The following is a 14,218-nucleotide window of genomic DNA, read 5'->3' on the forward strand; positions in this document are numbered from 1 at the left end:
CATCCATTAACAAATTTATTTTTGTGTTTAGTTTAGTTTTCCTTGATGCGCTAAGCCGCTAACTTAACACTATTGGCTAGGCTATCTCTTTTTTCCCCTTGTCAGTAACGCCTTCACAACCATTTGAGACTGACGAAAAACTCCAGGATACTAGGCCTATTCATGATACTGACTCAGTCTGACTGTGTACACTATACATCATACATGTTGTATACATACCACATAGCCTCTATTATTATGACACCATCAGTTAGCATAGGCAAAAACTAACTTTTCTAAACATATCACTAGCCTAAGCTTATCATACCTAACTGTACGTCGAACCTCAGTGAACTTTGTCATTGCTACTCAACTTCAACTGTAAATCAACGGATTACCTAATTTTAACTCAAAGAATTGAGAACTAACTCTCTCACTACAGTCTGCAATCACGTCCAATTCCCAAAGTGGCGATAAAAGAAATCAAGCGATAGAAAGGCGAGGATGGGACAGGGAGTAAGAGGGGTTCCGGATGGCAAGTGACGATGGAAACCAGCTGATCATCGTTATTTCAGTCGTTTTTAAAACTTTTGAAAGGGAATATGAATAAAATTTTCTTTAAAATTGCTAAAAAGAACAAATCCCTTTTTAAGACAAAAATTCCTTGTAAAATTGTTAAAAATCCCTAAAAAATCCTTTTTTTCTTCAAATCCCTTTTTTATCCTTCGAAGCGTTGAAAAATTCCGATTTCGGGATAAAATCCTTCAAAGTGGAAGCACTGATGAAGTGAGAATAGAAATACAAAAAAAAGACTAAACGTAGCTACCAAACCATCCTTTACTGCTCTTTTTTTTTGATAACCTCGCCTAAGTTCACTGAGCTTATGAAAACAGGAACTGCGTGGTTGTTCAGTAACGAGAAGCAGGATTCATAAAAGGGAAATACCCAAATATATTAGGTTGTCGGATCATTTCATTGGCTGACGCAGTTCTGCAACTCCCAACATAGATAGAACGATGCGTCATTGCACCAAACAAAATTTTCCACTGTTGGTTAAAAACTTGATATGTAAAACTGTAACATAACAAATACAAAAATGCAACGTAAAAAGCTTGAAAGAGCAAAAGAACGCTGCACCTGAACATAGCCCGACAGCACTGCGTCAGTAGTAAAAAGCTTCTGCAAGTTGACAAACCTGTTAGTTTAAGCTTCTAGAAAGGCTTCTTCATTTCGAGAATTAATATTTTCCGATTAATCAACCAAACCGACTTGCTGACCTGTTGGCAGAGGGTAAACTCCATCTCGGCCCTCCCCCCTTCCCCCGAAATCCACTAGTGGGCCCCAAGTCAAGTGACTGCTCTTGAAAGTAAGACCAGAGAGCGTTTAGGGCGACAAAATCTTTTAATGTGGGGAAATGTTTCCATTATTCATTTTACCAAAAAGTAAACAACTTTTAGGATTTCACAGAAAAAAATAATTAATAGGCTATGCCGACAATGCAGAAGGGGATCTAGAAAAAAGTTGATAAGAACCAGAAATATAACAAAGTAAAATTTATAACATAAATGAACAATGCAACGCAAAACCTAATGTCCGAATACATGAAACGGAAAGGAGGTGTGGGGGGCTTGCTCCCCAGAAAATTTTGGCAAATATGATCTTATTTTAGTCACTTTTTAGGTATTTTTAAGAGCAATATTTTTTTATGAGGATGCACACTTTGTACAGTGTATAACCAATTTCATCCAATTAAAATCGGATTAGGGTAGAAGTTTCGTTTAAAATTTATGTTAGCCTACCATTTCAAAATTTTTTTATTCACAACCACAGAAGGATTTCAGTAATTTATTTCTTGAAAGTTTCTATAGCCAGTGTGTTGTAGCCTTTTAGCAGACTACAACTTTGAAAATTTTATCTGAGGTGTCCCCACCTTCATTCACAGATAACATTTTCACTTCATACCCTATCAAGGCTATCATAACCTATCTCAATTCACATTGAAATTTATCAATTTATTTATTATTTAACTAGGCTACCCTGATTTGAGTGAGCAGTGTACACTTCGAAATATTGCATCATTTTGTTAGTTTTTTGGAACACAAAAAAACTTTGCACTCCCTTAATCCCCAACTATGCTTGCCCAACTTTTTCCATTTTTGTAAACTGTTTTTACTCGCTTCACTCGTTCAACCACACTTCGTTCACCTGGTGAACGAAATGTGGTTGAACAAGTGAAGCGAGTAAAAACAGTTTACAACTTAAATGGAAAACTATTCTAAAACTAAAAGCCGAAAAACGCTGCACGAACTAAATATGAGTGGGTGGGCCCCTACCCTTATAGTTAGAGAAAGGCTCCCAGCCAGGGGTTTGAGGAAGCAGTGAATACGACCTTGCATAATTTAATTAGTTATTGATTATATCGAGCTTCTGTAGTTTCTTTTTTAAACAGTCAAAACACATTAGACAGACTAAAATAAGTGGGCTCCTGATCAGTGCCCCCTCCCTGCCGGGGAGTACGGGGGGCAGTTAACACGGCCCTGCCTGATGCGCTTACGTTTAATTGGATCAAGGCATTTTATGGAATGGAACTGATGGAAGCATAGTTTCAGCATGAAATATGGAATTTTCAAAATGTGGAATGTAAGGTTCATAAACAAAGTGAAGAAAATTGTCTATAATTTCAAACATTTTCCATAATTGCTCATTTCAATTTATGTTTAAGGCTACAGTGTAACCCGATCAAAAGTGAGACAGGTGATATTTATTCGTTTCTCAATCACAAAACACGCCATTGCGCAAAAAGCAACCCAAACAAAACAATTGCTAAAATTATCTGGAAAGTATAAGCCGCCAGACTCTCTCATCCTTTTCCTTTAAGATTTCATGAGGCTACTTAAAATTGTTCATTTTGCTTGGAATTTTTTGTGTCGTTGAAATTCTAGTGCTCCGCAAGATTTCTTCTAGGCCTGTCTTTGATAGTCTATTGTAACTGACTTAATTTATTTTAACTGACTCAGTAGCGTACGCATGGGGAGGACATTGAGCCATGGAGTTAGCCTATTAGTATTTGCTTAGTCCATGACAACATTATTATTAGCTTTGACAATGCTAACCAAAATATATTAAATGCCGTAGACTGCTTCGTTAAATTACTAAAACATTTTTTTTAAAACGGGAAGCAAAGCCCAATGCCCCCTGCGTATACGCCACTGGTTAGCACATCACTTATACCGCAATTTTATTCAACTTGTCTTACAATACAAGCTTTGTGACCTTATCATAACTGGACTCCCTTTCTAACATAATGTGGCAAACTTTAAAACCGACATATAACTTACAATCTGACGAGATTCTAACGGTATAGTTGCAATCCCCCAAACTCCACTAGACAGTAAACAGAACACAGCCGGACGAAAGCCTAACTATTAAAAAACAAATAGTTGCTTGGCAGCTGGTAATAGTTCTTGTAGATTGTATGTCAAGTTGAAAAACACCCAGCAATTTACAAAACCAAAAACAAACAGCGGCGTTTACAAGAGAGAATACGCCACACCGCGGTATCCCAAAGCAAGAATAACAATCTATTTGCTATATGTCGATTGTCAACAAGGGTGCGACATTTTGTAATGTACCAGCAACTACTGAAGCGACTACGCCAAAGATTTATGCCATTTTGGAACTGACGTAGCAATAAAAGCTCATGAAACTAACTTTATCCATCATATTGTCGGCTATACTTTAACAATAGAATATCAAGAAAATATGAGTAGGAGGAGATTTTAACGTTATTGTATTGTTTTCTTGGCTTTTCTTCTCTACAAAGCTTGTTGGCATTATTTAATAACGAAACAGTAGACAGAGGTCAAAAAGGACAATAGGTCAGTAGCGTTGCCGAAAGCTATGATCTTTAATACAAAATTTCTTTGTTTAAGTTTTGAATAGAAATTAAAGCAATTTCGTTTCATTCTTAGCTCGAAATGCAAAAGAATTTCAGCACCCGTCAAAACTTACTACAAAGAAAAGTAAGCTATTTTTGGGCCATGTCGTTTGAAAACTTATGTCATAGTGTCTTAAAAACATTTTGCAAAGACATGAAAGTTTGTTTCATCCAAACAAAGTTTACGGTATTTCGAACACCCCTGAAAGTTCACCTTTATCACGCTTAAGGATGGGGTTAACTCTATAAAATTCTTTCGTGCGTTCTCCTCTGATCCGAAACACCCCAGACAAATAAACTCTGTCATTTTACGATGATTCAACGTCTGCAAACACTGAATAAATGCAAAAAACTGCAAACTTTGTCTGGAACTTTGACTGTTTTCTGGAACTTTCATTGGTATGACTGCAACTCTCCCCCTCAGTGAACACTCGTGCTTTTCATGACATTAGAGGTAGGCTACGTTAACGTACGCAAGATTTTCTTGAGAAAGGACCTAAAGCGACCACCAGTTTGACTTTAATAAATTAAGAAACGAAGCACATCTGTAAAACACAAGCCGCTAATATAAAACCTTCAAAGCAAGTTAGCCTCACTCTCACACAATCAAAACAAAACAACACAATTGGTCACAGCGGTAAACCATAATCTCTTCGTGGGAAAATTGTAACATAAGATTCTCGAATCCGTTCGTCTGTATGTAATGACCGAACAAGAAACACTCCTTTGAAACGTCTATTCAAAATTGTATTTCTGTAAAAATAGCCTCAAAGCTGTCGAAAATGAGATGCAACGTCGTACACCACTAAAACTTGTCACTACAGAACAGATTACTTGGATAAAAGACGGAACTTTTGTCCAGCTAGCAAGCACTAAGCCAACAGTTAAATGTGCGGCCAACTTTCAAGCAACCATTTCACGAATGACCAGAATAGATACCATACCAATATCTCAAACTCACGTACGCAGTACTGTGACGCAATAATGAAAGACAATTATGAAGTCATTCAAACAGGTGTTCAAGAGGCTGATGCAATATTTCCTGTTTAAACAGGTTTGACACAAGTCTTACGAACGATGGTGCAATTTTGGCTCATGTTTTAGGAATTTCCATGACGTAAGATTCAGTAGACCTGAACGGTTTTTATATGACGTTTGATTAGGTGAACAATTGTCTGGAACAACCATGTCACTTTAACTGAGCACTGTAACAAAAGCTCTTATCAGAACAGCTTTGCTGAAACTGAGAGCCGAGAGACACGAACTGAGAGAACAATCAACTAAAAACGCGCCGAGCAAAGAAACAATAATAATGAGTTTTTGAAACATTGTAATATAAATGCCATATTAGAATCAACGTAAATTTACAACATTCAGCTCCCTTAAAGGGCGGAGAAACCCAAATTAACTTTGCGAGTTTTTTGTTTCAGCGTGATGTCATTGTGTACAACATGCGTTTTAGCAAGAAAAAAATCCAAATTTTGTTGCCCTCGTCTCGCTAAGGCCGCTTTTGTTTGCTACCCGTTTGCGAGATTTCGTTGCGCATCAAGCTGTGATTCTGTTCGCTGTGACGTCACAAGGTACATATAGTTGTGGCCAAAAGTTTAAGACCAGACTTGATTTATGACGATTTTGCATTACTTCAAAATACTGCATCAGATATAAGATGATGCATACAGATGATGCAACTGAAACAATATATGATGCAGTATTTTGAAGTAATGCAAAAATCGTCATAAATCAAGTCTGGTCTTAAACTTTTGGCCACAACTATATGTACCTTGTGACGTCACAGCGAACAGAATCACAGCTTGATGCGCGCGAGACCTCGCAAACGGGTATGAAACAAAAGCGGCCTTAGCGAGACGAGGGCAACAAAATTTTGATTTTTTTTTGCTAAAACGCATGTTGTACACAATGACATCACGCTGAAACAAAAAACTCGCAAAAAGTTAATTTGGGTTTCCCCGCCCTTTAAAATGGAACGTGATCTCCATACGGTAGTAGAAACCAGCTCCGCCGCCGAGGGGTTATCGCCTTCGGGTCTGGAGCTGGTAGGCCTACATCCGAAATCGATTTCAAGTCGGGTCAAACCGAAGCCTTTAAAAACGGTACCAAATTTGTTCTTTCTTGTATAATGCTGTGAAAATAAGTTAGGCCTAGGTACTAATGTGATGAAATCGTAAACCTGAAACAAAATTAAAAATTAGCCCTGTCGCTAAAAGACCTTAGCTGTTGTAGAGCGACAATAAATAAAACCATAACATTATTATTATATCGTAGTGGTGAGGCACGTTTGTTGGTTCGATTGGAACATATGATGCTGGGGCCCGCTTCGTCACGATCTAAAGCGAAGCTTCTTGCGCTGTGGTTAAATATCGCGCTCAATGTTATTCGGGTTATTGCCAACTTCAAAAGCTGATTTAGAAAACTAATCAGCTTTTAGGAATTCTCTATGACAAATAGTTCAAGGCAATGAGATTGACGAGGAAAGTCGTTTGGGCACGCCCAGGGTCTCCTGACAATACATTAGATTATCTTCCATTGGGAAATCTATCTTACAGCTGCATACGTAGGATAGGTATTGGTTAGTTCCACGCAGCAAACCGTATTATCGCTCTTCAAACCCACAAATTTGCGCAAGAACACGGGCCCTGGTTTCAGTGTCCAAATGGCAGTGGTAAGGTAACCCAGCTGTAGATCGTCGATCGAAACCAACGAACAACTCGTGCGGTGTGGCATTAGTTGCAGTGCACAACAACGTCGGAACATTATATCAATTGGATCCGTAATTGGGCTTCTCTCCTGCACCGGCTTGACTAGTAGGGCAATTGTTCTTTAATACGTTAAATTGTCTAAAACCGTTGAGAGAACATCTTTGGCTCGGTACCAAGCAAAAATCCGGGCTCCCAAAGTTTCCAAAAAAAAAACTTGCAAAACGACCTTGCATGACCCTCGCTGAGACCTGGAACGCTTTTTCACAACTTCCTAAAATGCTTCAAAAACAGTGTTAACTATATTATCTTTTCCATAGGTATAAACAAATTTCAAAAACTTAGGCATAAATAAACACTAAGACGAAGAAATGGCAAACTTTAGAAAAGGCCCTTTATACTTGAGACGATGAAACACACGTCATCAGCATACACAACGTGATTAAAAAGATTATCGCCCTATAGAGCAGGTACACAACATTCAATTTGCATTTCAGTTCAATTTGCATGATAAAGTAGTAGCCTATACAAATCATAAATATAAAGCAGCCTTCGTAAAAGGTGAAGCTTAATTACCTGCTCATGTAATCACACTATATAGGCTGTGTATAAACACAAAGAGAATATTAAGATGGATGGCGTCCCTACTTTGCAGTCATATTATTATTGTTTTATATACACTTATATAAATAACAATAAATATAAATACAATCATACCAATAACATTGCACCAACGAAGAACTTTTGAAAATTACACTCGGTCAAAGGTATTTGAAGAGTCTAAAAATACAGCAGCAAGGGCTACAATGCTTACCAATATGAGAGATGACTACTTAAAGAAAAGTACATTATATTTGCATTTTCATTAAACTTTGCTATAAATATAGCCTCACTGCCAGTAGTGTAATATGGGCCACTAGCCTATATAGCTACTACACAAGACCATGTGGCCCGTTTGCACAACAGCACGACCTTTTGTAATTACTCATTTCCCCATCAAATATAAACAAATCACTTCAAAGCTTTCTGCTATAGGCTTCTATATGCACAGACTTTCTGCGAGTGTTTTAAGTTTTCAACCATTTTTCTACTCGCACGAGCTCCAACACTGTAGGTTAACTTATTAGCGTTCGAGCAAAAAATACAACTGCGCCTAAACTCAATAACCACACTACTGCATTCAAGCGAAAAAAATTTCATCAAACTTTGCGTTTCTTTCTTTGTCGTCAAGTTTTCTTTCGAGTTGTTCAGGAACCGTGACTACAAGCCCTTTTCAAATACGCCAAACAAATGTGGACCAAATGGACCATACCACTGGCCAATATTACCCTACTTTACCTTACATAGGCTACATATCAGCGCTGTGTTTGATTTTGAGGGCAAATCGATTGTCAGTTATGCATAAAAAACGCTCCGAATGCTGAAAAATTTAATACTTCAAACATTTTGGATGTAACGGTGACAAATCCGTTCGGTCTATCAGACTCTATGTAGTTAAAAGTACTGGGCTAGGGCCTACTACAGTAATGTTGCCTTTCAATAATACTGCCGTAAATGCAGAAAGAGACTGTTCCTCTGTTCACCAAGACATTCTATAATGTTGCTTGTGTTGCTTTTCACAGCCGATATAACCACAACATAAATGCAGTTATTAGATAACTTATATGTCCAAACTACACACACATTAAAGAAATTACCTAATAAAGGCAAATAACAAGGTAAGAAAGCATGTAATCACGAGAACCACGGGATTTTTTTTCCATTAACCACGGAAAGTGTCGAATCGACACGACACTATTTTGGTGAAACAACATCACTGTGAGTCACATGTGACAGATTTATTTGAGCAGACATGTGTAGTTTGTTGAGTTTCAAACTAAGTTGAGACAACAAATTATGACTTTTTAAAACTAAAATTATGGTTATGTTAATAGTGTCTTGACAGTTATTACACAAGCCAACACACTTTTTGTGTCAGCATAGTAAATGTCATTCTAGGGTATATTATGGGTGCTGAATTCAAAAATCACATCAGATTTTTTGTATCACATCAGGATTTTATGATATCTGATATCTATTTTGTTGGCCTGTGTTATTGTTGCGAAACGCATTCCTTGCATTCAATAAGTTTTCCAATCACTTTTTTCTGCATTTTTTGCAGGTTTCTGGTTGCAGGTTTGTCATTGCTGGCAAATGATCATAGTAGCCTATTGTTTCTCAGCTACCGAGCACATTTTCGTCGCTTTCTGGAAGATCTGTGGAGCTCTACCGTTGTTTTAGTATGTGCTGATTTATACAATCTGCAAAGGCACTATTTTCATCAACCAGTTGCAAGATAAACTCAAAACGGCTAATTTTTCTGCCTTAGGTTAACAGTTGCAAATGTTGACCCATACTTGGATTTGATTTTACCTAAAATGCAAAATTGCATGCCGAATCTGTTTGTCTCATTTGGCATAAAAAGATGAGCATCTGTTTTTCGTTGGGAACAATTATCTGTTCATCAATGGTTACCCAGACTGCCACGTTATCTGATCCTGATGTGGTAAAGATCTGGTTAGATCCGTAACTGATGCGATAACGAGCTGGACCAGATAAAGTGGCTGCCTGAGTGTCTTGGTAGGCTCCATCCTTATGTGTACGGTAGTTGTAAAGCAGGGGTTCCCAACTGGGGGTTCTCGTACCCCTTGGGCATAGCCGTACGAGACCAAACCATTTTGGGGGGGCAGAACGTAAATTTGCCCAAATCTGCACGCTTTTATAGATATTGCCCAAATATAATGTATGCGGTGCATGATAACAGTGAAAAACTAACATAACAAGATCACCTGTAGCTAGAATTTCTTACCAAAGTAATCAAGATAGAACAATTGAATTCATCTTTGAATATACCTTGCTTGTGCATTGCTCGATGCGTCTGCACTTTGGCATGGTAGGTAGGAGTAACATTTAGGAGTATTATATATTTCAGCAGTAGCATATTAAATGTTGGTGAAATTAACATGACACAGTTGCATCATATACAAACTAAATATTTATTTTTTATCTTGGGGCGCAACTGCATCATTTTAATTTGGGTAGTTTTATAAAAGTAACCAAGCAAAGCTAAGCAACACCACAACATTAACATGACATTTAACAGGTAGCCTACAGTATAACATTTTTTTTTGAATGTTGTGGTGTTGCTTAGCTATGTCCGTTTATGGTTGAAAAAGTACTGTAACTTCTCCACCCGAATTGTTTTATAAAAGTATTCACCAGATTTATATAAATTCATATTTTGTAGTTGCCCAAATCAAGATGATGCATTTATGGATAATATGAAAAAAAATTAAAAACTTTGTAAATTTTGATGCCGAAGCAACTGCATCATGCCAATTTGGGCAGTTTTATAAATAGACTATGATCAGATAATTTCATATTTTTTTGTTGCCCAAATCTAAACGATACAGTTATGTAAATGGGAAAAATTAATGAATTTGTTTATTTTGGGGAAACTGCCTCACGCTAAGTTGGACATGTTGCATAAACAGATTAATCAGTTTCATCAGATAATGTCATGTTTTCAGCTGCCCAAATCAACACCATGTATTTGTGAAAAATAATAAAATTAGCTATCTAGCAAATTTTGTGTTTGATTTGGGCAGTTTCACAAAAGTATTAGAGACATATTTTGGTGGCTGCCCAAATTGGCATGATGCAGTTGGTTAAATGCATTTCGTGCTACAGTTTAATCACCGTCAATACAGCAATACGGGTGTGCCAAATGAAAATTTTGCGGCACATTTCTTGTGCAAATAAGAGGCTGTACCGTACTTAGTTTGATAGGTAAAAGATATTAATTTGTAGTTTTTCTTAATTATTGCAATTTTGAAGCTTTTCATATAGCAATTTTTGCCCTAATAATTGCAAGATTTTGCCCGAATTCGCGACGTTTTGAAACAACAGGGGGGCAGCTGCCCCCCTGCCTCCTGGCTCGTACGGCTATGCCCTTGGGCATAGCATCTTTTCACATATAAACTAGGTGGGCACTTGCCCACCTAATCCCTTTGCTTGCCCCCCTAGCCCTTTCTTTGCCCCCTAGTTTGAAACTAGGTGGGCAATTTTTAAGACTTAATTTTTGTTTAAATTAGATCCAAGTTAATGAATGAACAGCTAAATGGAAAGCTTTAGGAAACATTTAGAACTTATGAGCCTACCTTTGACCTTACTTATAATATCCTTCATGTTCCATTCAAGCAGATTAATTATCAATTTGAGTTGTGAGTAGCCTACCTCAAATTTTGTGTGAGATTCTAAATGTCTGAATTACCGAAGTTTGTTTCCTGATTTTCATCAAAATAAAATACCAGCTCTTTAGAATCATCTAATTCTGCAAAGATTCAACTCATTATAATATCTTAGCAGTTGTGTTTTGATATAGGCTATATAGGCCTACCATATTTTCATCGCCTAAAAAGAGGACACGTTTCGCCAGAGGGTAAAATACAAGCCTAGAATGTTACGTAAGAAGAATTTTTTACATCCTTTTGAATAATTATAGACCTTTGCAGCAAAAGTTACAGCAAAAAAAGCAGACAAGTTTGTTTGTTTCTCGAAAGCCGATTTGTGTGACAAAATGTGATGTGATAATGTCATAAAAATGTGACAAATCAGGCAGTATCTGTAGTTAGCCATGCCTTAACTTTTTTCAGAAAAAAAGGACCAGCTTTAACGAAATCATAAAATTACTTGCACGAAATATAATTGAAGCTGTATACAGCTGTTAATGAGATGCTACGGACAGACTCAACTAAAAGGCTGTTTCTTTCCCTGTAGCCTACCATTGTGGCCAGGCGCGGATCTAAGAGTTTTTTTTGGGGGGGGGCAGAAAATTTGAAAATGAATTAAAAAGTAAGAAAAAGATAAAACAGATAGCCTATGAACAATCAGTGGCGTAGCCAGGAATTTGGGGGGGTTTTGACGGCGCGTTTGCCAAAGGCGACACCTAGCGGCGGGGGTCTGGGGGACCTCCCCCAGAAAATTTTGAAAAATTACTTTGAATTTGGTGCATTCTGAGAGCATTTTCAACAAAAATATGGGTATAAATATTCCTGTAAAATGGTGCTGTCCGGTGGCATAGCAAAAGGATAAGATCATGTTTTCTTCGGCATTTTTTTGGTAATAAAGCTAAGTCTCTATGTTTTCTTGTTGCTAATTCCTTGCTGAGATGTTTGAATGTTTGGTATTGGCAAAACTTGCTCTTTTAATGCAGTTTCGCTTAAAATTAGGCACACTTTGTTTTAGAGACATAGAGACTAAAAGCATCATTCTCAATCTCGTGACGTCACACGCGTGCCAAAAGGGGGTTGTAAGTCCGCTGTGGGACTAATGTCAGCTGTTTAGAAGCATATCAAACCATTCAAAAATTTCTCACAAAATTTTGGGGGGGGGGCCCGGTCCCCTTGGGCCCCCCATAGATCCGCGCCTGATTGTGGCTGTATCATAGATTAAAGTCATTCTACATTTGCACTTACATAAGTTGTAAGTATCCATGCCACGATTTATTTTGAAATAGGCTGTATGTCATGCATAGTGCACTTCGGATTAATTTTTCGATTCGCTTCACCTGACAAATTACCAAACTATTAAGTTGGTAATCAGCAACGTTTACAAGCGCTGAATCAAAATGTATCTGGGTAGGCCTAATACAAAATAAATCTGGGTAAAATAACTTAATAATTTATTGTAAAAGTGTGAGAACCTTAAAATGTAAATATGTCAAACTCTTTTGCAAGTTTTTGCTTTTTTTAATGTTTCATTTCTTTGTGATTTACTCCATTTTTTTATTTTCTTATTTTTTTTTAGTTTGTCCAATTTTTCATTTTCATAAATTGGATAATCAAATCTCCCTCAAATGAGGAAATTTCCTCACAAGAGGATTTGCAGTTCCACTCGCACTCATCGCTGACCATTATTTGGCTTTTAAGATAATCGCAAAGCAATGTGGTAGGCTATGTTTCAATGAACGTCTAAGCAATGTAGTATGTTTCAATTGTTTAGTACGTCAATGTTTTTTTTGAAAATTTAGAAATCAGAATGTTGTGTTGGTACAGAAATGGTTGGAAATTACAAAAAAGTCACATAACAATGAAATCCTGTTGAAAATATGACCAAGAAAACTGAAAATGTAAAAAAGAGGACATTTGAGCATTTTTGGTTGTCCTCGGAGGACAATATATTTTTCTTCAAAAAAGAGGACAAACCCTCTTAAAAGAGGACATATGGTAGCCCTAGGCTATTACCATAATTGTTTCTTTTTACTTTAGTAGCCTACAAGAGACGGAAGGCACTTTAACATGCAGATATCCAATCCATGGACTTCTGTCCAATCCAACCACGAACCAATCAGATGCTACGTTGTCTGTCCAATTGTGACAATTCAGCCAGAGAATTAATTGAATTATTACTTTGAAAAAGTTTGAACTTTGTTTAGTAATTACAGAAGAAAAAAGAGCTATAGCAGAGGTGGGAATCAAACCCACGTCAATGTAATGACTACCACCGCCCTAACCCAATGCGTCAAGTGAGCCGATGACAAAGCATTAATTTAATTTAGCTAGAATTTGCGTTTTTCGTTTATTCTTCCTAAACTGTACCAGATCACCTTTTTCAGTTGGTTTTTCCCATTTTTGATCATAGATATGGTTTTTCTAGTTTTTCCTAACCTTGTCACCTATTCTGCCGCATTGATTGCTTTAAATTTTTGCACAATTGCAAGTTTAGCATGATGATGTAATAAAAGCATTTATTCTAGATTTCACCGACATAGTATTTCTATAATCCTCTGCTTAGTAAATTTTATTTGAATTTTCAAGTGTTTGTCATTATACTTGCTCAAGCTAAGTCAAATTGAAATTACAATATTCGATAGTTGCGTTTTGCTTAAACTATGAAGAGAAGAAAAGGCAGAAATAAAGAAATGAATATGAAGGATTGGAGGTCATGAACAGTTTTATTTATTTAATTAATTTGTAAATTTTCGTTTGGTTTTGGTCCATTTATGCTGACATCTATTGATATTGTAGGCTAATTCTTATTTCGACTCAGTTGTGCTGACATTTATTGATGTAGGCTAATTTTTATTTCGACTCAGTTATGCTGACGATTCCTAATGGAAGAAAACCGGTTCCATAACATAAATTTATCTTATTGAAATACTATTGTGTGTGTTAGCCTGGTCAAATGTTTTAAGGTTCAGACCAAGGAAAAAAAGCTATTGATTTATTTTCTTAGTGATATTGCTTTCTGTATTAGGTAGATCATCCATTTGAGGAAGTGTCATAGTACCAGATCACCTTTTTCAGTTGGTTTTTCCCATTTTTGTTTAGGAATGCTTGGAGTTTGTCGACATGTGTCTTAAAAGTGGAACCCCATATTGTTATTGCATATTGTAGCAAATGTAGCCTATATGGGGAAGCACAAGCGAGTGATTTTCGGAGGAATAAAAGATTTCAATTTAGACAAGATTCCGACAGACCGAGCAAGTTTCAATTTTAGATCATCGATGCCCTTTTTAACATAACTCTCGTGCTAAAAGTGCCCTTTT

This window comes from Aplidium turbinatum, chromosome 13, assembly GCF_918807975.1.
Source record: "Aplidium turbinatum chromosome 13, kaAplTurb1.1, whole genome shotgun sequence".
NCBI lineage: Eukaryota > Metazoa > Chordata > Ascidiacea > Aplousobranchia > Polyclinidae > Aplidium > Aplidium turbinatum.